The sequence below is a fragment of the Xenopus laevis genome, chromosome 5S (assembly GCF_017654675.1).
Source record: "Xenopus laevis strain J_2021 chromosome 5S, Xenopus_laevis_v10.1, whole genome shotgun sequence".
NCBI classification, from domain to species: domain Eukaryota; kingdom Metazoa; phylum Chordata; class Amphibia; order Anura; family Pipidae; genus Xenopus; species Xenopus laevis.
In genome coordinates, this window is record NC_054380.1 from 61,272,686 (window position 1) to 61,298,347 (window position 25,662).

Genomic DNA, 25,662 nt, shown 5'->3' on the forward strand with positions numbered 1-25,662 from the left:
ACCTTACATTTTACTATGGAACATGATTTGGAGACAGTAAATTTTCTGGATGTGGCAATCAAGAAGGAAGGCACTCAGTTAATAACTGATTTATACAAGAAAGAGACAGAGCACAATAACTTGTTGCATTTCTCTAGTTTTCACGCTCCGTCATTGAAAAACAATTTGCCGAAATCACAATTTATGAGAGTGAGACGTATAGTCTCTGAACAACAGAAAGAAATCCAAAGACTAGATGAAATGCAACAGAGATTTGCTGTGAGAGGGTATCCCAGGGAACTCTTGGAAACTGCAAGAACTGAGGAAGAGAGTTTACCACAAAATGAATTGAGACAACAAAAAGATCCAAGGGAATCCTCTAGACTGGCATTTGTCAGTAAATATACGACGGCTAGCAACAATGTCAGTAAGATCATCAGAAAACACTGGCATATTTTACAAACTTACGCACCACATATACGGATATTTTCAGAACCCCCAGTAATGGCTTATCAGCGAGGAAAAAACCTTTGTGATAGCCTTATAAACATATATGGGGGCATCAACTAAATCAGTACAAAGGTTTTTGGGTACACCTAAAATGAGTACGTTCCCCTGTCTTAATTGTGCCAATTGTAATAATATCTCTAAGGGTGCATATTTTACACATCCACATACAGGTCGGAAAATTAATATAAACAAATTTTATACATGTGATTCAACATATGTAATATATCTTATCAAATGTCCTTGGGGCCTAGCATATGTGGGAGAAACAACACAAAAAGTGAAAGACCGCATAAAACAACATAAGTCCAATATTCGTTGTGGGTATACACATCTCCCAATTCCAGCACATTTTGCTGAGGCTAGACATACATAAGCCAATTACGATACCAAGTCATTGTTACTATAGAACCCTTGAGACGGGGAGGTAATATGATATTACAGCTTAAAAAATTAGAGATAAAATGGATACATAAATTGGGGACACTTCATCCTGGTGGGTTGAATCGAGAATACACACCAATGCTATTTATTTGATATGGTTGGCCTGTTATTTTAGTGCTGTGTGTAATATATCCTTTTTTTGTGTTTATTCTTAGATTTTCACAGCTCATATCCTGGCAATGACTGTGTCGACAATACATAGGCATTCCTGCACAGGTGTAGAGCATACAAATTGTGAGTTATATTTTTAAGATATGTGGATATGCAAAATGAATTTCTAAAATGCGACACTGATGAGAAGCAAAATATTTTAAATAATGTACAATTTGCACATGGAAGCAAGTAATTGGACACTTTATATTTAAACACTGGAATTAGACATTTCATTGTTACACTTTTTGATACACATTTGAAATGTTTTTAAACTGCTACTGTGTGGATACGAAAATGAATTTCTAAAATGCGACAATGATGAGAAGCAAAATATTTTAAATAATGTACAATTTGCACATGGAAGCAAGTAATTGGACACTTTATATTTAAACACTGGAATTAGACATTTTATTGTTACATTTTTTGATACATATTTGAAATGTTTTTAAATTGCTACTATGTATGTTTCTATCCATGCACTTAATTAGTCACAATGTGAATACCAATGGCACTGATTGGGAGAGATGTTTGGGATTAAGTGAGCCTCCCTCTCTTAACACTATTTAAGGATTGTTTATTACACGTTTTTGTAAGCCTGATAATGGGCTGGAAATGCTCGAAACGTCGCTTAGCTTGAGGCACGAATAAAGTACCAATTTTTTCACCATAATCGGAGTGCTGCTGAAGTATTTTCTTGTACGTGAACCAGACCTGGGCAGACAGAGTCACAGACGGCACCCGACGCTGCAAAGAGCGGTGAGAGTGTGTGTGTGTAGCACTACTTTGTGTTTTTTCAATTCAGCAGTCGAATATCGAGGGTTAATTAACCCTCGTTATTCAACCATATGTAAATTTGCCCCTATGTGTGTCTGATGTTTTCAAAGGTGAGGTTTAATTTCAGGAAGTAATTGCTTTTGTGTAGATGTTAATTATGTCACATACACAGTATCTATTCTTGAATTCATCTCTTATAAAAAACAACAAAAAAAATCAAAAATTAAAATTGTACAAATTATCGTAGATTGTAACTGACAGACATACTTCTGCACAAGGCTTATTGCTGGCTGGTTGCTATATATTTATATTTTAGGTTATCCCATGGTGATTAGGAAATCCATAAATTTATACTATATTGTGTTTTTGTTTTGTTTTTTTTAATAAAGAAAATCCTCACACACATATAAAAGTTAAAACATGGTCCTTAATTGGAGACCCTAGCAATTCTGCAGAGATTATAGGAAAAATTACATAACTGGATGTGTTATAGCAGTGCTTTTTGTAATCTACATTTATGTACACGTTTTCACACTGATAGTGTGTGACAAACGCAATAAAAATACATTTTATCAAGTTTTGCATTTTGCATCCTTATTTTGTAATGCAAACTCTGACCATTAATATTTTTGCTAAGCATTGTGCTTGGACTTAATATATTTATGAACTATGAACTTATGTTTAATCCTTGCAGATCAAGGCTCTGGATTTTGTGTGACTGGTAAAATAGAAGCTGGCTTTCTCCAAACTGGTGACCGGTTACTAGCCATGCCTCCCAATGAAACTTGCACCGTAAAAAGGTACTCTTGCTCACAGACACTATATCTGCTGTCGAAGGATATACTTTCTTATTTTTAATACAGTTGTATGTTTTAGATCAATAGCAACCTCTGAAAGTCCTATATTTGCCTGAAACTGTAAGATGCTGTCAAACTGATACTGGCTGTTGAACAGCTAATCAAAAAAACTGAAACGAATTTCCTCACAGGTGAAATGTTTGCATCTGTAGATACATGCTCTCACAAAAGGACTGTGTGAAACATTTCACTTTTTACACTGTGATTTTAGAAGAATCTCTTTAATTTGCTTTTTCTCACTCTACCGGATGAATCCCACATTTGTTCTATTACTCATCTTTGTTTATATGATGTCCCCTTAGTAAAAGTGCAGTCTCATATAAGGGGTTAGATCAGGGCTGAACTGGGAGGAAAAAGCAGCCCTGGCAAAAGTATCAAAGCAGCCCATCTAACATCACAAATTATTACACTTGCAATTCCACTTTTGTTATCTATTTAATAAAATGTCCATGTGGATTAGAATATGTTGGGGAGACAACACAGAAAGTGGAGGACCGAATTAAACAACATAAATCCAACATACGGTGTAATTATAATTATTTACCTATTCCGTCACATTTTGCAGAAGCAAGACATACAGTGAGCCAATTGAGATATCAAGTAATTGATGGTGTAGGCCCTTTAAGATGTGGAGGTGATAGAATATATTTATTAAAAAAATTGGAGATGCAATGGATATTGAGATTAGGTACGTTGAGTCCTGGGGGACTAAACTGAGAGTTTACCCCTGAAATGTTTATTTAGAATGGTAATTTCTATAGATCGTGCTTTATGTGTAACAAATTACTGTTTCAATTTAGTACTACGCAGTATACCCAGTGATACTGATCTAATGTGAATTATGTTATATTTTTGTCTTGTATAATTTTACTGCTCCTATTCTGGGACTTGCTGGTGTCTTGACAACTGTAGGTACTCAGCTCTCCAGATGTTGAGCACAAATATGTGTTTGCTTCAATATCAATAACAATGGAAACAGAATCTGAATGTTTTTATCTTTTTAACTTTTATACACAAAAGTGGCACAATTGCACAGCATATGGACTATTGGTGGATTATGGCTGAATCAAATGACTTTTTTGGACTTTTTTGGAGTTTTAATAACATATAACACCTCATATTTTAACATGTGATATAACATAAATGTTTTAGTAGTCATTGCTTTTATATTATTCACTATCACTTATTTTGTAATATTTTACTGGGAATGCTGGGAATTGAGTCCCACACTGGGAGGTGGAAACCAAGTTGTAACCCCTTCCCTAAATCATTTACTTAAGTGTGTTGTTACACAGTTCACTTAGCTTGATAAAGGGCTGGAATAGCCCGAAACATCGCTTTGCTAATGGCACGAATAAACAATTGAATCACATATCGGAGTGCTGCTGGATTTATTGTTTTACAAAGCAGCCCATCTAGTCACGCGCATGTAAAGCATGATATATATTTTCAACCTCAAGATAACTAGACCTAGGGGCACATTTACTTAGGGTCGAATATCGAGGGCTAATTTGCATTTTTCGGTGAGCAGTTCATTTACATTTTAAAGCAATCGGCCCATCTGGCATTTGCTTGAACTCACAGATTGCCAGTCCGGGCCTGGGTTAGATCCAAAACTAAAACTCTCCAACCTTTAAATAATTTCAAAAGCGGATTTATTAAACTGTTCTTATCACTGATAGATGTTCGAAAGGCAACTTTGTGCTGATCTATACTTTTGCCTTTATATACCTTTTTAAGAGGAGACGAAAAAACATATTTCTAACAGTCTTATTGAAATAAACTGTAAAAAATAATAGGTTGTAGTACAGTTAGTGCTAAATCCTTGAGTTATTTCTATTTTCTCCATGACCAACCTGTAAATTTGCCTTTGTGGACATGGAAGGTAATATAGACTGTTTTAAAATGTACATATTCATAACTCTAGCAGGGATATTTTTTTTAAATCCTTCTGATTCTATTGGCTTCCTATCCCATTGGCACCATATTCAGGTTGCCTTCACTGAACATGAAAACATACGCAGCTTCTTTTTCTCCCCTTCACTCTGACCCACTCATACCTATGACCATACGTTATCCTAATAGCAAACAACCATCGTATAACTTCCACTGCCACTCTTAATTGGATAACCAGTTCTCAATTCCTCAATTAAAATAGAAGTAAATTAACCCAGTGCTGCTTTAGTGGTTATATTCCATTATTTCATGAAATTAACAAAATACAGACCAATTGGATCAATAATTAAACTAATCACGATAATCAAAGTAACATAGTAAATTAGGTTGAAAAAAAGACACACCCATCAAGTTAATCCTTTTAACTTTTTTTAATCTTCATAATTGCCAGTTGATCCAGAGGAAGGCAAAAACCCCATCTGAAGCCTCTCCAATTTGCCTCAGGGGGGGGGGGAAATTTCTTCCTGACTCCAAAATGTCAATCGGACTAGTCCCTGGATCAACTTGTACTATGAGCTATCTTCCATAACCCCTTCTTAAAGCTATCTAATGTATCAGCCAGTACAACTGATTCAGTGATCAAATTCCATATCTTCACAGCTCTCACTGTAAAAAACCCCTTCCTAATATTTAGGCGGAACCTCTTTTCTTTTAAATGGAATGGGTGACCTCGTGTCAGCTGGAAAGACCTACTGGTAAATGAAGCATAAGTGAGATTATTATATGATCCCCTTATATATTTATAAATAATTATCATATCACCTTAAACACCTCCTCTCCAGCATGAACATCCCCAATTTGGAAAGTCTTTCTTCATAGCTAAGATTTTCATACCTTTTACCAGCTTAGTTGCCCTTCTCTGTACCCTCTCTAATACAATAATGTCCTGTTTGAGTGATGGAGACCAAAACTGTACGGCATATTCTAGATGGGGCCATGGGCGTCCACAGAGGGGGGCAAGAGGGGGCAGTGCCCCCCCCTGGGACTGTGCACATAAGTTTCCACCTGTTCGTGCATTGGCCCCAGCTTACTGTGGTTTCTGTCGCGATCCCTCGAAGATTTTTCTTCCGTGCAGCAGAGTTTTCTTTTAGCTCCTTCCCTAGGTGCTCGCTCCCCCCTCCCTTGTCATGGTGCTGCTAGATCATATTACTTCAGCTGTGACAGAGAGAGAGAGCAGCCAGGGAGCATCTGATTGGCCAGTAGCACAGATTGCAGCGCGGGAGAAAATGAAGGAAGGAAAGCCCTATTTATTGCAGTCTGCAGCCTTGTACTTGTGAGTTCTGGGGGTATTTATACAATTACTTGCCCCTGTGCCATCTGTTTGTGAGTACTGGGGGTATTTATACATGTACCTGCCCATGTGCCATCTGTTTGTGAGTTCTGGGGGTATTTATACATGTACTTGCCCCTGTGTCATCTGTTTGTGAGTTCTGGGGGTATTTATACATGTACTTGCCCCTGTGCCATCTGTTTGTGAGTTCTGGGGGTATTTATACATGTACTTGCCCCTGTGCCATCTGTTTGTGAGTTCTGGGGGTATTTATGCATGTACTTGCCCCTGTGCCATCTGTTTGTGAGTTCTGGGGGTATTTATGCATGTACTTGCCCCTGTGCCATCTGTTTGTGAGTTCTGGGGGTATTTATACATGTACTTGCCCCTGTACCATCTGTTTATGAGTTCTGGGGGTATTTATACATGTACGTGCCCCTGTGCCATCTGTTTGTGAGTTCTGGGGGTATTTATGCATGTACTTGCCCCTGTGCCATCTGTTTGTGAGTTCTGGGGGTATTTATACATGTACTTGTCCCTGTGCCATCTGTTTGTGAGTTCTGGGGGTATTTATGCATGTACTTCCCACTGTACCATCTGTTTGTGAGTTCTGGGTAGGGATGTAGCGAACTGCCGATTTGGTGTTCGCGAACGCCGTTCGCGAACACCGGCAAAAAATGCGAACGTTCGCGAACAGTTCGCGAACTTCGAACACCCGCTAAAATCGTTCGAATCGAACGATCAAAGGATTTTAATCGTTCGATCGAACGATTTTCATTCGAATCGAACGATCGAAGCATTCGATCGAATGCTTTTCATTCGATCGAATGCTTACAATCGTTCGAACGAATGGAAATCGTTCGATTTTTAGCGGTCGAAGGAATTCGAATGGTCGAATGGTCGAACGATTTGTATTCGAATCGAACGCGAACTCAAAATGCGAACGTCGCGCGACGTTTGCGAACATTCGGCGGACGCGAACGGTCGAAGTTCGCGCGAACAATTCCGCCGGCGAACAGTTCGCTACATCCCTAGTTCTGGGGGTATTTATGCATGTACTTGCCCCTGTGTCATCTGTTTGTGTGTTCTGGGGGTATTTATACATGAACTTGCCACTTTGCCATCTTTGTATGAACTAGGGTTGCCACTTGTCAGACAACCGGTATTTTGAAGGGTTGCCCGGGTCAAAACTTCCTGGATGGTTTTTCAAATTAGGGAAACTGTGCAGGATTCCCTTGATTGACCCGGCGATCGGCTGATCGCCGTGGCATAGCTCCACCCCCTGATGGCAGTGACACACCCACCTATCTCACAGTCCCGCCCACAGATGCCTCCTTGCCCCACCCTGGAAAATTTTCTGCGGACACCCATGGATGGGGCCTTACCAGTGCTCTATAAAGCAGAAGAAGGAGGGGTGGTGGTGGGAAGAAGGGTGGGATAGAGAGGGGTGGCCGAGGAAGAGGCCATGGTGCTGGCCGTGGACATCCAACCCCACAACAGACCAGCCCATGTGCCATGCCCAGTCTGGGCACTGTAGCTCAGCACAAGCTGCCATCAAAGCAGCTGCCATCACAGCAGCAGCTGCAACAACAACAGCAGCAGCAGCAGCCGCAACAACAGCAGCAGCAGCAGCAAATGCCACAGCAGCAGGTGGCTTTGGGTCGCAGTGGGGCAACTGGCACACGTAGGACTGTGCCAGATTTTTTTGCCACTGCTTCGCGACCCATATGCTCGCAGCAGGCAGAGGCGGTGGTAGACTGGCTGACCCAGGCTACCTCGTCTGCAGCGGGCACCAGTGAGCGGCAGGAGGTGGCATCACCTGCTAGCTCAGTGTGGGATGACACCCCATCCCTCTTATTTGATCCTGAGGTGGACTTGGGCCCAGACACCCAGGATCTTTTTGATGATCAGGCAGGAATGGGGGGGGGCATTCATGTCTGATGAAGAGGAGGAGGTCATGTCACAGCCCACATCAGTAGGGGATATTGGGCAGGGTCCCCTTATGGCAGGGCAGCAAGTTGCTGGTGTGGGGTCAGACACCAGCATGCTGGATGTGGGTATTGATGCCATGTATGAGGCAGGGTCTGGTCTGGGGGAGGACGATGACAGGGACAGACCCTGGGAGCCGGCTCCAGAGGATAACAGCAGCAGTTCAGGGGGGGAACTGTTTGTTGTTGATAAGGATGAAGAGCCGGCTCCACCGACCACTGCTAGGGGGGGCAGGCAACAGGGCAGCACTGCGCCTAGGTCCAAAGCCTATGGGCGTACGGGTGGGGACCATCCCCAACCCTCCACAGCAGGCAAGGCAGTGGCCCGCACTTCAGCAGTGTGGGCTTTTTTTACGTGCCAGGCAGAGGACGAGGCAGTAGCAGTGTGCCAGCTCTGCCGGCAGAAGGTTCGAAGGGGCCATATGAAACGTCATCACAGGATGACATGGGAGCAGCACAATAGTGGCAGGGCACCGGGGGGCAGTGGTGCTTCCTGTCCACCTCCTCCCATTCCTCAGGGAAGAGGTGCTAGCTCCCCAGACTCTGCAGCAAGGGAAGAGGATTCTGGGGCTCACAGTTGGAGGCAGCCACTGTGTAGCTCAGCCTCTTTTGCAGCCTCCTCCTCCTCAATGCGGCCCCTGTCCCGCCAGGTTTCCCTCCCCCAGTTCCTCACCCGCAAGACGCCTCTCTCCCCCAGCCACCCCCAAGTGCAGAGGCTTAATGGCTGCCTGGCAAAACTTCTGGCAGTGCAGCTGCTGCCCTATCAGCTAGTCAAAGCAGTCCCCTTCTGACAGCTGATGGCTTGCGCTGCCCCTAACTGGCGGATCCCCAGCTGCCATTATTTTGCCAGGAAAGCCGTCCCTGCCCTCCACCAGCAGGTGGTGGAGAATGTGTCCCTGTCGCTGGATCATGCTGTTGGCGGCAGGGTGCACTGCACCACTGACAAGTGGACCAGCAGGCACGGGCAGGGGAGGTACATAACTTACACTGCACACTGGGTCACCCTGATGAGTGCTGGGGAGGGTGCAAGCCGGGGCGCTCCCCTCAGGCTACAGGTGCCTCCCCGTGGGGTACAGGGCAAACCCCACATGCCCACTTCCTCCTCCTCCTCCACTATGGATGAGCCACCCCTGAAGCGTCCCCGCAGCTACGCTTCAGTGCAGCACAGGCGATGTCAGGCTGTGCTGCAACTCCTCTCCCTGGGCGAGAGGAGTCATACTGCACCTGAGCTCATGGCTGCCTTCCAGACTCAGGTGCAGCGGTGGTTTACTCCCCGCCAGCTCCAAGCAGGTAACATTGTTTGCGACAACGGTCGCAACCTGCTGGCCGCCATCCACCTAGGGCACCTGACCTACGTGCCTTGCTTTGCACATGTCCTCAACCTCGTGGTGCAGCGCTTCCTCAAGAGCTACCAAGGGTTGGGTGACATGCTGGAGAAGGTGCGTAGGGTATGTGCCCATTTTCGCAGGTCCCCCACCGCCAGCGCGTCTTTGGCATGGATGCAGCATAGTCTGCCACCCCACCGGCTCATCTGTGACCTGCCCACACGCTGGAATTCCACCCTGCACATGGTGGAGCACCTCGTTGAGCAGCGCTGGGCGGTCAGCAATTACCTGCTGGAGCACAGTGCCAGGGGTACTCAGGGGGCAGATTTGGGGTACTTTAGTGCAGAGCAGAGGCAGCTCTGCCAAGTACTTGCCCCCTTTGAGCAGGCGACACGCTTTGTTAGCAGGGACAATGCGTGTCTTAGTGATGTAATACCCCTGGTGTTCCTCCTCAAGCGCACATTGGATGGGGTGCTAGAGGAGGGTGACGTGCCTGAGGAGGAGGAGGAGAGTAGGCCCCGTAGGCAGGCAGAGGGGGCTGAGGAGGAAATGGTGCCTGATGAGGAGGATGAGGGAGAGGAGGACTGGGTGCCTGTGCAGCATGGGGAGCAGGGGACATGCCACCCAACCACCCCAGCTATTGTCCGCGGCTGGGAGGGTACAGAGCAGGGGCAGGTTGAGCCAGATGACCTGCTGCATCTGGAGGGCAGTCAAGAAGAGGTTGGTCGGGGGCACCTCTTTTACATGGCTGCCCATATGCAGACTTGCCTCCGAAGCGATCCCCGGGTCTGTTCTATCAAAGACCGGGAGGATTATTGGGTGGCTACTTTGCTTGACCCACGGTACAAGGGAAAGGTGCGGGAGTTCCTTGTACCCAGCCAGAGAGAGAGGAGGATGGGTCAATTGAGGAAGGCTCTGTGCTCAAAATTAGTGGAGGCCTTCCCCCAGTCTGAGACTTCTCAGGCCTCCACTACTCCACACACCCAGCAGAGACGGGGGCCTAGCAGCAGCAGCAAGGGCGGAGATCTCATGGGTGTGTGGAAGAGCTTTTACGAGCCTCAACGGCCAGCAGCAGGCCCAGTCAGCACCCAAAGCCACCACCAGCAGCGGGTGGAGCACATGGGGTCAGTCAGCGTGCAGGATGCCATTCGCCCTGACGATGACCCCATGCACTGCGTATCTTGACAGCGCTATATAAATAAATGATGATGATGATTATTGGGTCTCGAGGCTCGACCAGTGGCCAGAACTGGCACAGTACGCTCTGGAGGTGCTGGCTTGCCCCCCTGCCAGTGTCCTGTCAGAGCGTGTCTTCAGTGCCGCAGGTGGGGTGGTCACTGAGAAGCGGACACGGCTATCCACTGGCAGCGTGGATAAGCTGACGTTCATTAAAATGAATGAGGCATGGATAAGCGGGGATATCCAAGTGCCCATTGCAGACAGCAGAGACTAGCCTCCTCTCCTCCTCCTCCACAGATTTAGACTCCTCTCTCCATTGCTGCCCATACTCTCCTCCTCAGTAGTATTGCACATTCCCCATCTGTCTGCACCTGCTGCCCTTGCTGCTGCTGCAGCCTGCTACTAGCCCTAGTAGTACTGCTGCTGTGCTGCATTGTCTGCAAATATTTTTTATGGTGGGGGCCTATCAAAGCTCCTACTGCTATCGTAGATACTACTGCTGCATTGTCGGCAAATTTTTTTAGTAGTTGAGGCCTAACATGGCCTCTAAATATGTTTCTTCGAATACTGCCACATTGTTGGCTAATTTCTTCTGGTTGAGGCCTAACATGGCTTCTAAATATGTTGCTTATAATTTTGCCGCTAAGTTGGCTAATTTCTTCTGGTTGAGGCCTAACATGGCTTCTAAATATGTTGCTTCTATTTTTGCTGCTTAGTGGGCTAATTTTAGTTGAGGCCTGCCTCATTTAATTCTTCTGGCTCTAATACAATTGATTACAACAATGCTTGCTGCTTGGTTGTCAAATGTATTCACACTATTATTACCCCTGAAACGACTGCGGCCAAAAGTCCTGTGCCTCAGTCATTATTCTTTCTTTTGAAATGATAGGAGTGCTCTAAAAATGTATACAGGGAGGGCATGTGTGTGTAGCAGTAACTGAGTGAAACATAGGTGCAAATTGCTCTTCCCATTGATTTCAAAGCAAAACATGGCATATATACATTTATCACTGTGTACAAAGCTTAAAAGTAAGGGAAATGTTTTAATGGTAGCCCCAAAGCCATGTCTGGTCTGGGAGTCAAAATAGGCCCTGGCATTCAAATTACACAGAGGCCCAAACAGGCCCCAACCATCAGCCCAGTAAATTTGACTGGAAACCAACCAACCTGGCAACCCTGGGTGACACAAACATAGCCATAAACTCTACTTAAATTCATGCTGTAAGCAATAATTTAGATGGAATTTGTCCTCTATGAATACTTTTGTCCTTGAGTTAAATAAACGAGACAACACAGTTTGCTTAAGGGCTAGTCCACACGGGGAGATAGCGACGCGTTTGCGGTCGCGGTGACAAAGCGCCGCGACAGTCGCCGCGACCGGCGCAGGCGACAGTTTTGTATGGGCGCCTATGTAAAAACGCCTGTGCTAACCACACGAGGCGATGCGCTTTTCAACAGTCGCCTAAAAATGCCTGGCGAGGCATTTTCAGGCGACTGTTGAAAACGCATCGCCTCGTGTGGTTAGCACAGGCGTTTTTACATAGGCGCCCATACAAAACTGTCGCCTGCGCCGGTCGCGGCGACTGTCGCGGCGCTTTGTCGCCGCGACCGCAAACGCGTCGCTATCTCCCCGTGTGGAATAGCCCTAATGGAAAGAGGAATTTCATTCCTAGATGATGTCCATCTTAAATCCCACTTTCAGCTGCATCTGCTATTTTGCAACTTTCAACTTTACAAGCAGTCTTGTCCCAGTTTGCTGTCCATAACCTTCAAAGAGAACACACGCCATCCTTTGTTTCCAAACACTTTACACAACGTATTCATAGATCCAGTGCAAAGCCCTTAAATGGGTGGTTCACCTTTAAGGTAACTTTTAGTATGCAATAGTATGGCAAATTCTAAGCAACTTTTAATTTGGTTTTCATTAATTTCTTTTTTTTTGGTTTTTTAATTATTTGCCTTTTTCTTCTAAGTTCTGACTCTTTGCAGCTTTTAAATGTGGGTCACTGACCCCAACTAAAAAGCAAATACTATGTCAGGCTACAAATGTATTGTTAGTCATTGCTACTTTTTTCCATTTAGGCCTCTCCTATTCATATTCCAGTCTCTTATTTAAATCAATGCATGATTGCTAGGGGAATAATGTTACTTCTAATAGTGCCTAATTAGCAAATATAGTGTGACTTAATATCAAAATTTATTTAAAAAAATCAACGTATTTGAGTGTTACAGTAGTCAATTTATCAATTTCGGTGGCGTCACGTCAAAATTCGAGACTCCGCGCGACGAGATTCGGCGCACGTCATAGCAAGACTAGGTTTGCGCATGCGCGCACGCGCGCGTCATGTGACGCGCGTGTGTAAAAAACAGGCGTCGCCACTATAAATAGCCCTGCCCTTGCTTACAGTTGTAGGAGTGCAGTTTGAAAATGGCAGGACCTGGCATGATGAACGAAGAACAGCTGCGGTACTTCTTCAGGTACCTGCACCGGGAGGGATACGACAATATCCCTCCTGGTGTGAGAGGCATCCAGGCACTCCGCCGTAGCATCATGGAGAGGCTGAGGCGCAGGCTGCGGAGGGAGTTCCGCGTGCTCTTAAGCCTAAGTGAGCTCCAGAGGATCTGGAGCGACTTGAAAAGGCGCCACAGTGCATTTGTTGAAGAGCTGCGCGTGGAGGTTGAAGGTAGAGTTACTGTATTTAAAAAGAAAACATCTTATAATGATTTGCTATTTTACAGCAAAAATGTATTTAAGTGAATACTGTAATTAGGTTTGGAACAGTTGACTTTGACTGACTGACATAATTGCAGACAAGTTAGATAACAAGTAAATGAGCTGTCAAATGGAGATTATTTAAACAGATTATAATAGATTTATTTAAATGGAATACATGGGTTTCCCTTCTTAACTACAATAAAGCCACTTGATTCCTATTTATTTTGGTATTTTGGAGCAAATGTGTATTTGTTTAGGCCTGTGGCAAGGCTAATAAGAATTTTACTTCACATAAAGGTAGATTTATTTAAACGGAAAAAATAGGTTTCCCTTCTTAACTACAATAAAGCCACTTGATCAGGCTCGGATCTGTGGAAAGGCCACCAAGGCCCGGGCCTAGGGCTGGAGGAATTTAGGGTGGCGGCATGCTGCAAAACCACACCCATATTGGTTCAGAAACACTGGGGATGCACAGGAAATACAATAGTTTCCCATGCAGCAATCCCCATTGCTCCTGTCCAGATGATAAAAATTTGCCCGAATAAAGGGGAAGGGACAGGGGCGACGAATGGCAGTGGGCCTAGGGGTGCCTACTATGTAAATCTTGCCCTGCACTTGATTCCTATTTATTTTGGTATTTTGGAGCAAATGTGTATTTGTTTAGGCCTGTGACAAGGCTAATAAGAATTTTACTTTACATAAAGGTAGATTTATTTAAACTGAATAAATAGATTTCCCTTCTTAACTACAATAAAGTTAATTTTCCTGTAGTTACAACATGACACCTTATCCTGTATAATTCATACTGTACAAATGCAATTGCTGTGTTACTCAAACTGAAATTTATTCATTGCCAGCTGAGTGGATCCAGGATGATCCTGAATCTGATGGGGATAATGTACCACCACCACCTGACCAGGCAGCACCGCCACCACATGACGAGGCAGCACCGCCACCACCTTACCAGGCAGCACTGACACCTGTCCAGGCAGCACCACCACCTCACCGGGCAGCACCACTACCCGAACAGGCGGCGGCACCACCACCGGACCAGGCACCACCACCACCACCTAACCAGGGGCTCAGTGTAGGCACTCAGACTGAACATGCCTACTATGACCAAACTGAGCTCCTGGTCACCCTGGTCCACCAGGTCAATGCCATCAGGCAGGATCTGGGAGAGGTCAGGGAGATTGTGGAGTCCCTACAGAGGGTCGTTGCTCCTCCTCCTCCTCCTCCTCCACTGTAATTTTAGTAGTATTATTATTAATTCTGTTGGCCTAGCACCGTTGTGCTATTTTGTATATTAAAAAAGTTTTTATATCTCGATATTTTGAGTTAATCTTTCATTTAACTAAACTACTACTCACATGGTACTTGAAATTGTTTGGATTCTAATAACACAACGATGACTATTCTTAATCGGAGTCATTAAAATTACATTACATAGTATTTCAGAATCATTACAATTACATGATGTAAATATAAGGTTCATTCACATAAACATATGGTTTATTCATTTTTATCTGAGATACAAAGCATCCAGATACTATCTGTTCAGATTTATTAGTTGTACTTGTGTTAGTAATCTACTATTAGATATATAAAGTACAGATGGTACTTTTTGGTTAAACAGTGATATAGAGTAGTAGTAGATACCATTACCAGTTGACCAGAGGTAATGTAAAAAAATCCACAAACGTTAAAAGTTTAAGAAACTTGCAAAATGGGAGCCATTTTTTTCAAGATAGGAGTCCTCTAACAATGCAGGGCATGTGTGTAGCAGTATACTAAGTGAAACACGCATGTGTATTGGTCTTCCCATTGAGTCCAATCCAATTCAGCACATTCAGACACAAAGCAAAAGATACCATATTCATTTATCATCACAGACTACAAAGCTTGAAACTAAGGGAAATTTTTTTATTTGTAGCCCCAAAGGTGAAAAAAGGTTATACAAACAAAACACCCATAGAAGATGGGTTTCATCAAATTGCACTGCGCGTCAAAAATAACGTCGCGCGTTAAAACACTTATATGCACCCGCGACAAAATTATTTTGATGCATGACGAAATCGGGGTGCGCGTCTCGTTTTGCGAATTTTTCGCCGTTTCGTGAATTTCACTGGAAATTCGCTAATTATTCAGCGAAGCGAAACGCGACAGATTCGCCCATCACTAATCACATCTACTGCCCCCCCACTGTCCAGCATCTTACTTACCTCATCATAAAAAGCAATCAAATTTGTGTGACATGACCTATCCTTAATAAAGCCATGTGATCCCTTAACAAGCCTTTAAATAATTTGCCCACCACAGATGTCAAATTTACTGGCCTATAATTGCCAGTCTGAGATCGTAATCCCTTTTTAAATATTGGAATGACATCCGCTTTTCTCCAATCTATAGGTACCATACCAGATGAAAGCAAATCTAAGAAAATCAGGGGCTGGTCTAAAACTGAACTAAGCTCTCTTAGAACCTAGGGGTGTATGCCATCAGGGCCTGGAGCCTCGTTTACATTAATTTTTAGTAACACTTTATGGATCATATCCTGAGTCAGCCACTGACTAGATTGAGCAGAGCAAAAATCTAGGGGGGGTGGTGGAAGCACTCTTAAGGCTAATACAAAATATATTTAAGTATAATGGAAGTGCTACTTACAATGCACTTCCCTGGGTCCCTGTCTCATAAGTAATTCAATATAAATGCAAATGCATATGTTTACAAAACAGGGGTTTTTGGTTACAAGGTTATGATCATAAAGTTGAAAAGCCACCATACCACGTCAAGGTAAACCCCATATGGTGGTCCCTAACTTACTTAACTCAGGTCACAATATAAAAAGATACTTCGCTGCATAATAGCATTACCTGTACACAATGTGTGTTGTGCATTGGTTTCAATCTGAAAGCTAAATCCTCCCCCGCCAGCAAGGGCTTTTAAGAGAGAGAGATTGCTCAAACCAACGCCCATGTTTAAAAGCATAGGACCACCATTAGTATAAAGGGGTGGGTATGGGGTGCTATTAAAAAACCACACTGAGCTGAGCCACAGCTATAGGCTAACCTACAAAAATCTAGGGGGGGGGGGTGGTGGAAGCACTCTTAAAGGAATACTGTCATGGGAAAAAAACATTTTTTCAAAATGAATCAGTTAATAGTGCTGCTCCAGCAGAATTCTGCACTGAAATCCATTTCTCAAAAGAGCAAACAGATTTTTTTATATTCAATTTTGAAATTTGACATGGGGCTAGACATTTTGTCAATTTCCCAGCTGCCCCAAGTCATGTGACTTGTGCTCTGATAAACTTCAATCACTTTTTACTGCTGTACTGCAAGTTGGAGAGATATCACCCCCCCCCAGCAGCCAAACAAAAGAACAATGGGAAGGTAACCAGATAACAGCTCCCTAACACAAGATAACAGCTGCCTGTTATATATAAGAACAGCACTCAATAGTAAAAACCCATGTCCCACTGAGACACATTCAGTTACATTGAGAAGGAAAAACAGCAGCCTGCCAGAAAGCATTTCTCTCCTGAAGTGCAGGCACATGTCACATGACATGGGGCAGCTGGGTAATTGACAAAATGTCTAGCCCCATGTCAGATTTCAAAATTGAATATAAAAAAATCTGTTTGCTCGTTTGAGAAATGGATTTCAGTGCAGAATTCTGCTGGAGCAGCACTATTAACCGATTCATTTTGAAAAAAATTTTTTTTCCCATGACAGTATCCCTTTAAGGCTAATACAAAATATATTTAAGTATAATGGAAGTGCTACTTAAAATGCACTTCCCTGGGCCCCTGTCTCATAAGTAATTCAATATAAATGCAAATGCATATGTTTACAAAACAGGGGTTTTTAGTTATAAAGTTATGATCATAAAGTTGAAAAGCCACCATACCACGTCAAGGTAAACCCCATATGGCGGTCCCTAACTTACTTAACTCAGGTCACAATATAAAAAGATACTTCTCTGCATAATAGCATTACCTGTACACAATGTGTGTTGTGCATTGGTTTCAATCTGAAAGCTAAATCCTCCCCCTCCAGCAAGGGCTTTTAAGAGAGAGAGATTGCTCAAACCAATGCCCATATTTTAAAGCATAGGATCACCATTAGTATAAAGGGGTGGGTATGGGGTGCTATTAAAAAACCACACTGAGCTGAGCCACAGCTTTTGGCGAACATACAAAAATCTAGGGGGGGTGGTGGAAGCACTCTTAAGGCTAATACAAAATATATTTAAGTATAATGGAAGTGCTACTTACAATGCACTTCCCTGGGCCCCTGTCTCATAAGTAATTCAATATAAATGCAAATGCATATGTTTACAAAACAGGGGTTTTTAGTTACAAAGTTATGATCATAAACTTAACTTACTTATGATAAGTTATGATCATAACTTACTTAACTCAGGTCACAATATAAAAAGATACTTCTCTGCATAATAGCATTACCTGTACACAATGTGTGTTTTGCATTGGTTTCAATCTGAAAGCTAAATCCTCCCCCGCCAGCAAGGGCTTTTAAGAGAGAGAGAGATTGCTCAAACCAACGCCCATATTTAAAAGCATAGGACCACCATTAGTATAAAGGGTTGGGTATGGGGTGCTATTAAAAAACCACGCTGAGCTGAGCAGAGCCATCAGTGCAGCTATGAAGTGAGCCTGGGAACTCAGACTCCTCTATTGTATACACTGAAGAATTGATTTAGCACATTTGCCTTTTCTGTATCTGTTACAACCATACTGGTACCATTATTTAATGGAGCAACACTCTCAACAGGCATCTTTTTACTATTAATATATTTAAAAAAACTTTTTTTCATCGATTCTGCTTATATTAGTGTAAATAAATTAAATAAAAGTGCTCTGTGCTAATCAAACCAATGATGAAGTCATCCAATTAAGTATAAAGTGCTCCGTATATCCATTATTAATAAATTCATCAGAAGGAAAAGATGCCAATTAATTTTAAACACCAAACTTATTTAATCAATTCGCTCACTGTGTGATAATTAATATTGCACAATTAATGTTTTTGCATCATGCTGTATGTATTAAAATTATAATTACTTGGAAAAAGCAACGTGTGGTTCTGGTGCAACCACAAAGTGTATGGTTGGAGAAGTGATTGACAAATTGATTGAAGAATTGATCAGAGGCAAAAAGTATTGGCAAAAAGAAGAGACCAACTAATTGGTGACTGTGCGAGTGAAGAAGCAACTACAGAGTAACAGGGGATTCATTTGTGATATAAGTAATTAATCCTCTAAAACGAATGGTGTCTCCACAATCCGACACTTTTCAAAGAGAGATTGCTGTATATCTCAAAGGCAAAAAGCCATTGAGGGGGAAAAAAATAATATAGTGTAGTACTTATGAATTGAATGTTCATACACTTAAAACTTTTAGAAGTGCTAATTCAAACCCAAATTTTGTTGCGTGCGACCTTAAGGTATATTTATCCTGTGAAATACAGTCCCCTATTGTAATGGAAATGGAAGTCATTAGTCACATCCAAGATGGCAATGGCGTTCAAGATGGCGACAGCGTCCAAAATGGCGACTCCCTGCCTCTCCATGTGGATCCTGCTGGTTGCAGCGATATAACACCAGCGTCTTCCCGCCTACCGATTGGTCGCTGGCGAAGGAATGGTCGCCTGCGTCAGAATGTGTGCCGGCGTCTAAATGCCAGCATCAGGATGCCAGCGTCAGCGTATTGCAATCAAACCTTGTCGCCAATCCTGGCCTATATAAAGCCTTCTGGACATTGCAGACATTGCCCAAGTATAGGTTTAACTTTGTGTATTCCTGGGTGTGTTATTACTGATTGATTCCTGTGTACCAACTTTGCCTGTTATTCGGATTGACCCTTTTCTGCCTGGATTGAACTATTGCCTGGACTTTTGACAACTCTCTTGCCTTACCCTTCTGATACCGCAAACTTTCGTTTAACTACCTGCCTCCTCCTTGGTCCGCACTCCAACTGTGCCTTCGGGCCCTTACACCTATAAACAAAGGGTATCAGATGGTTAAAATTGCACCTGTGGTGTCTAGCTGTAGTTGAACAAGAGCCCACAAGCCGGTTCCTAGTGAGTTTGGCAGGTGATCATACTTAGAAGAAGTAAGTTAAAGGCAGGCTTTGATAGGTAAGCGTTCCGGTTCACTTTTAATCTTCTCGTATACTTGCCATGTATTTTTGTCTGGAGCTTTATCCTTTTCCTCTGGAATGAACCTGCCTTTACTAGCAGCAGTAGCTGTATAAGGCAGTACAGTCAGTGTCAGTGCCCATCTTCCAGTAAAACCAACTGGAATCCACACTAACCATCATTCAGTCACAATATTATAGGGCAGGTAAAATAGCTTTCCCATTAATTGAATAGTCCCCAAAGGTTTGGCCACTAAGGTGGTCCTTAGGTTATAGAAGGATATAAACTCTTCTTTCTTCATCAAAGTATGACCATTACTACTCTTTAGTTTAGCCACAAGGTGGCATTGTGTTAAAGTATATGTATAAGCAGGAGCAACCATCTGTTCTGGCTCCATTTTAAGAAGCCCCAACCAGACACAATGCAGAGTGTAATCTAGGTATAGTCAGGCCTAGCAAGTGGTAGGATATACTCCTACTAGTGCTATAACAAAATGGCTGTTAAACCTTCTAAAGGTTTTTTTGCATATTTATTTTGGAGGAAGGTCATAAATCATTTTTTTTTCATATAGTTAAAGATTATGACCAGTGTACACCTGCAGCACCATCTTTTGGTAGCAAAAATAATGTTTTAAAATGTGTTAACATATTTAATCATATAGTGAATAAAGTACCCTTGTAAAATATAAGGATATTATAAGTTACCGAGGAGTTCCATGAACTACGAGGTAACTTCTAATATCCTCATATTTTGCAACTGGGGGTACTTTATTTATTATAATACACAAGTTTCAGTGAGTCATGTGACAGAAATGACATCAGAACTCACCGTTTATAACTGATGACATCAGAACTCACCGTTTATAAGGATATAATTTACAAGATATTCATGGCTTTTGTGTATTATAAACATATAAAGCACCATCTTTTGGAAACAATCAGAATAGTCTGTATCAGGATTATGATGACCCCACATGGGTCTGCTTTAAGATATTCATTAAATGTTTGCACACAGTGGCGTTACTACCGAGGAAGCAGACCCCGCAGTCGCGGGGGGTACAGGGGGGCCGCCGGGGCCTGCTTCTTCAGTATTATGCGCACATTTGCAGGACATTTGTGCTGGCAATCAGCACCTCTGCAGACTGCCGGCTTAGGCAGATTTCCTCCAATCGGGGCCTGTGCCAGAACAGCCGTCAGAGTGTGAGTAATTGTTTCACTTCCTCCCCCACACCGGAAGATGAAAAGCAGGAGATTCTCTGATTGAAGATGCGTTACCTCACATAACATGCTGGCGCTGCACAGAGTTTCTTCTTTTTAAAGAGCACACGCAGTGATTTATGATGCTAGTCTGGCACCGATCAATCGCATCTTCAGTCAGTCTCCTGTTCTGAACCAGGGAGCAACTGCACCAGGCCCCCCCTGCCCCAGCGATGGGGTCAGAAGGGGAAGTTACCAATAAATTAAATGTTGCTGCTGGTATGTGCTGGAAGCCACCCCAGGTAAGGCATAAAGTAATGGGGTGAGGGGTGGGGATTTATTTTGGAGGAAGGTCATAAATCATTTTTTTTTCATATAGTTAAAGATTATGACCAGTGTACACCTGCAGCACCATCTTTTGGTAGCAAAAATAATGTTTTAAAATGTGTTAACATATTTAATCATATAGTGAATAAAGTACCCTTGTAAAATATAAGGATATTATAAGTTACCGAGGAGTTCCATGAACTACGAGGTAACTTCTAATATCCTCATATTTTGCAACTGGGGGTACTTTATTTATTATAATACACAAGTTTCAGTGAGTCATGTGACAGAAATGACATCAGAACTCACCGTTTATAACTGATGACATCAGAACTCACCGTTTATAAGGATATAATTTACAAGATATTCATGGCTTTTGTGTATTATAAACATATAAAGCACCATCTTTTGGAAACAATCAGAATAGTCTGTATCAGGATTATGATGACCCCACATGGGTCTGCTTTAAGATATTCATTAAATGTTTGCACACAGTGGCGTTACTACCGAGGAAGCAGACCCCGCAGTCGCGGGGGGCCCGGGGGTACAGGGGGGCCGCCGGGGCCTGCTTCTTCAGTATTATGCGCACATTTGCAGGACATTTGTGCTGGCAATCAGCACCTCTGCAGACTGCCGGCTTAGGCAGATTTCCTCCAATCGGGGCCTGTGCCAGAACAGCCGTCAGAGTGTGAGTAATTGTTTCACTTCCTCCCCCACACCGGAAGATGAAAAGCAGGAGATTCTCTGATTGAAGATGCGTTACCTCACATAACATGCTGGCGCTGCACAGAGTTTCTTCTTTTTAAAGAGCACACGCAGTGATTTATGATGCTAGTCTGGCACCGATCAATCGCATCTTCAGTCAGTCTCCTGTTCTGAACCAGGGAGCAACTGCACCAGGGCCCCCCTGCCCCAGCGATGGGGTCAGAAGGGGAAGTTACCAATAAATTAAATGTTGCTGCTGGTATGTGCTGGAAGCCACCCCAGGTAAGGCATAAAGTAATGGGGTGAGGGGTGGGGATCATTCTCTTGTGCACATTTTGGAGCATGGCTTAAAGATTCTGCGTCAACTGAATTATGATTCAGTGGGCATTCAGTATATTAATTTTCAGTCATCCACAAACTTCATGACCAGTGCTATGTTTGTTGCAGGAGCAGTGTCAGGGTGCTGGTGGACTACAATTCTCACAATGCTCCAAACAATTTTCGCTTTGAGGCTACACTGTTATATATTTTATTAATTTATATTTATGTTCTCTGTTTATCTGTCACTTTAACCTACTGTCTGCTTATTGGGGTAAATATGACCCTAGCCACCTGCAGCCAAAAAATTATCAAGAACTGCTGTATAATTCAAAATCTATAAACAAATGATGGCCAGCTTTGTCTACTTTATAAAAAAATTAGGTCAGTTACAGTTGTGGTCCAGTCCGTGGTGTCTGGGGGGCCTAGTTGTAAAATGTTCTCACCAGGGCCCTTCGGTTTCGAGGGGGGGAAGGAACAAGAGCAGCAGAAGAGCGAAGCGGTGACAGACTCGCTGCCCTGACTGATTTGAATTTCCCACCTACACTGGCTCTGTAAGCTGGGCTATGGACTTGCTAAAAGGCAAATTGGTGGCTCAGTGACACCCCCACCCTTCCGTCTCAGCACAGGAAGATACCTAGTAAGGACTTGGACTATTTCATTGCTGTAATTAGCCATTTTAATTTTTAACCCATGGAAATTTGATAGTTATTTTAATATATGTGCTGAATCTATGAATCCACCACAGTGCCATCTTCTATGAGTTCTGGGAGTATTTATACATAGAATTGCTACCATGCTATCTTGATATGAGTTCTGGGGGTATTTTACATGAAATTGCCACTGCATTCATTCTGCCAAGTGTTTTATGTGCATTATAAATGAAATTGCATCAGTAGCTTTTTTTCAGAACAATGAGATTTATAGGAAGAGGTTTAGAAGAAGAGCTAAAATAGATGCTTAGCTATCTCTATATTCAAAGTGGGCATGGTCTAACTTCTGCAGTAACAGCTCATAAGTTTGCTCATAGCCTTTACAGAGAGATATGTCAAATTTACACTTTGCCATCCATCTATAGTTCTTGGGTATTTATATGTGGAATTGATACTTTGCTATCCTTCTATAGTTCTGGGGTATTTGTATGTGAAATTGACACTACTGTGCCATCCTTCTATGAGTTCTGGGGATATTATACATGCAATTCTCCCACTATTTTGTGTAGAGGGGGCCCTGAAATTTTTTTTGCAGGGGGGCCCTGGCATCCGAAGTTACGCCACTGTTTGCACACTTTCATAGCCATGATGCAGTGATCCAAATGTGCACCCATTCATATATGAACTGATGACCCTGTGAATGTAAAGTATCAAAAAAAAAAACTAGCCTCTGAATTGTTTTGCTTCTGGCATAGTTATACTGCATATGATCCAAAACAACTGTGCTACAGGGTCAAAATATACACACCCAGTGGAAATTATGACCCAGGTGCTCAAGCCCTGAGTCCCTTGTACACCAACAGGACAAATCTCATAACGTTAAGCAGTGACTTCCGATCTGCTGTAGGCTGGAACTCCCCAAGTAGTGTCAGTGGCCCAGGTGCAGCAACTGTCAGCCCATAGCAAGGGGAGAAATACAACACGGGTTGCACTCTGCCAGGCCACTGTCCTGTATTAATAATTAAAAAGAAGAATCTTTATTGGAACATTTAAAAGGTATAAATGCTTATTAATAATAATAATAATAATAATAATAATAATAATCATTTATACGTTTTAAATGTTTTAATAAATATTCTTCAACATTAATCATTAATACAGGTTGGTGATCTGGCAGAGTGCAACCTACAACTTCTTGGCGTGTTGAATTATACTACAGTGTGATTTAGATTTAAAAGAAGGCTTACTGGGCAATATGAACCATTACATGGAAATATAAGTGCTGTTAGTTTGCAGAATAGTTTTTAGTTCATTGTTTGTCTCCTGCATCCTAGATGTAGATAGCGATAATGTTAGGTTTAGAACACCGTTTAGACATGCTGTCCTCGGTAACCTACTCTGACTTTATTTTAGTGTTCATTCTATACATTTAGGGTGCCATGTTTGTATTTTGTTAATGTGAACTTACAATGTCCATCAGCCTTAGAATCTATTTTAAGCAATTTTTTTTTCATTGAAATAATAAAACTACACATATGGTTTGGATCCGCTCCCTCAGCTGAAGGTTCAAGGCAGTGCACCTGATGCCCCTCCTATACTTGGTGAGTTAATGCTAGTGGCCCTCTCTTGTTTTCATTTAATAATAAAACAGTACTTTGTACTTGATGGTATCTAAGCTGGATGAATCGTTATTGGTAGCAAAACCTATTGGGTTTATTTAATGTTTAAATGCAGAGTTCTGGCCGTGGCAGAAGTTATGCTTTGCCATTTGTGGGGAATCTACTCTCCAGCGGGCCATACAAAACCTGAAAAAACCCGCCTGTCTGCATCTGTTTGCTTGTGGTGATCCAGGGTAATTATGACAAAAAACTAGAGTATCTTTGTGCAGTTACCTGGGATCACTGCATATAAAGTGTTTTGCATGCAGCAATTCCAGTAAAAGGGTCAGGTATTTTTTGGTGCTTTATTGCTCGTAGGTGTGGAGGTTTTTCCATGGGTGATAACTCTGTCAGGACCTTTAATGTATGGTGATCCAAATTATGGAAAGATCCAAATTATGGAAAAAACCCCAGATCCCAAGCATAACAGAAAATAGATCCTATACCTGTATATTTGATATTATAGGGTTATTAGTTGCCCTTCTTCACTTGTTGCATGTCACAGTGCAGCAAGGCTATGTGTGAAAGTAAAATGACTGTCTTTGCAGTGTGTTGTTTAGACTTGTTCTTTATCAGCAAGATAGCAGCTATCACCCATATTCTGTCATATCTCATTCATATTGAAATTAGATAACTAATGGCAATCAGAGTAATTATAGCCCAAAGAGATGTTTTTCATTCTTGTTCAAACAAGTTGTGATTTTACTCATTTCCAGGAATCACATTACACGAAGAGGCTGTTGACTGGGCAACAGCAGGGGATCACATTAGTCTCACTTTAACTGGCATGGATATCATCAAAATCAAGTAAGCAGATAACTAATGTCTGACTCAGCAGCAGTTTCAATACATTGAAAAGGGTGTTGGCTTTGGCAGAGAAGCAGTTTTATGTGTGGACAGAATTGACTGTGACTCTAAAGTATTTCATTAATGAAACTGGGTCTGAAACCAATAACTAGGTAAACAGGAATGTAAACCATTAGCCGGCAGTTTAGAGCATTGTTCAGTGCACAGTCTGAGCTCAGCAGAATGTAGTTCTCTTCTCATTATTTGCCTTTTGCTGGTTGACATTTATAATTCTATAAATCTGATCTTTAGTCACTAGACTGCAGTTCCCTACATCAACATAATGGTATTATAAAATTAGTATGTAAATATCTTTAACATGATGGCTTATAGCATTAGAAAGGCACTTATTGATTAGGTCAGTTAATCCAAACCATTGGCTTGCAACATGCTGCTCAATAACCCATTGGATGGTGCTCCCAGTAGATTCAAAGCAGGTGCTTCTTTTTTAATTCATAGTTAGCGATGGGTGAATTTATTCGCCAGGTGCGAATTTGCATCAAACTTCATATAGAGGGGATCTAAAGGCCTAGAACATGTGTTACATTGCCGAGACACTATCTGCATCAGTCATTTAATACTGTGGCATCTGGCCAGTGCAGAAGTTCTTTTCATGCACCTGTGTATAAGGTCACTCTGAGAAGTTTTACATC

The 25,662-nt window shown here is 42.5% G+C and overlaps 1 non-coding gene across 1 annotated transcript in view; it reads left to right on the forward strand.

The window, feature by feature from the left end:
• LOC108717906 overlaps positions 1 to 25,662 on the forward strand; it is a 76,399-nt gene that overhangs the window by 42,821 nt on the left and 7,916 nt on the right. The window contains exons 11-13 of the transcript XR_005961506.1: positions 1,943 to 1,967; positions 2,552 to 2,654; positions 24,878 to 24,970. This is a non-coding gene — a transcript (HBS1-like protein). The remainder of the gene's footprint in view (positions 1 to 1,942; positions 1,968 to 2,551; positions 2,655 to 24,877; positions 24,971 to 25,662) is intronic.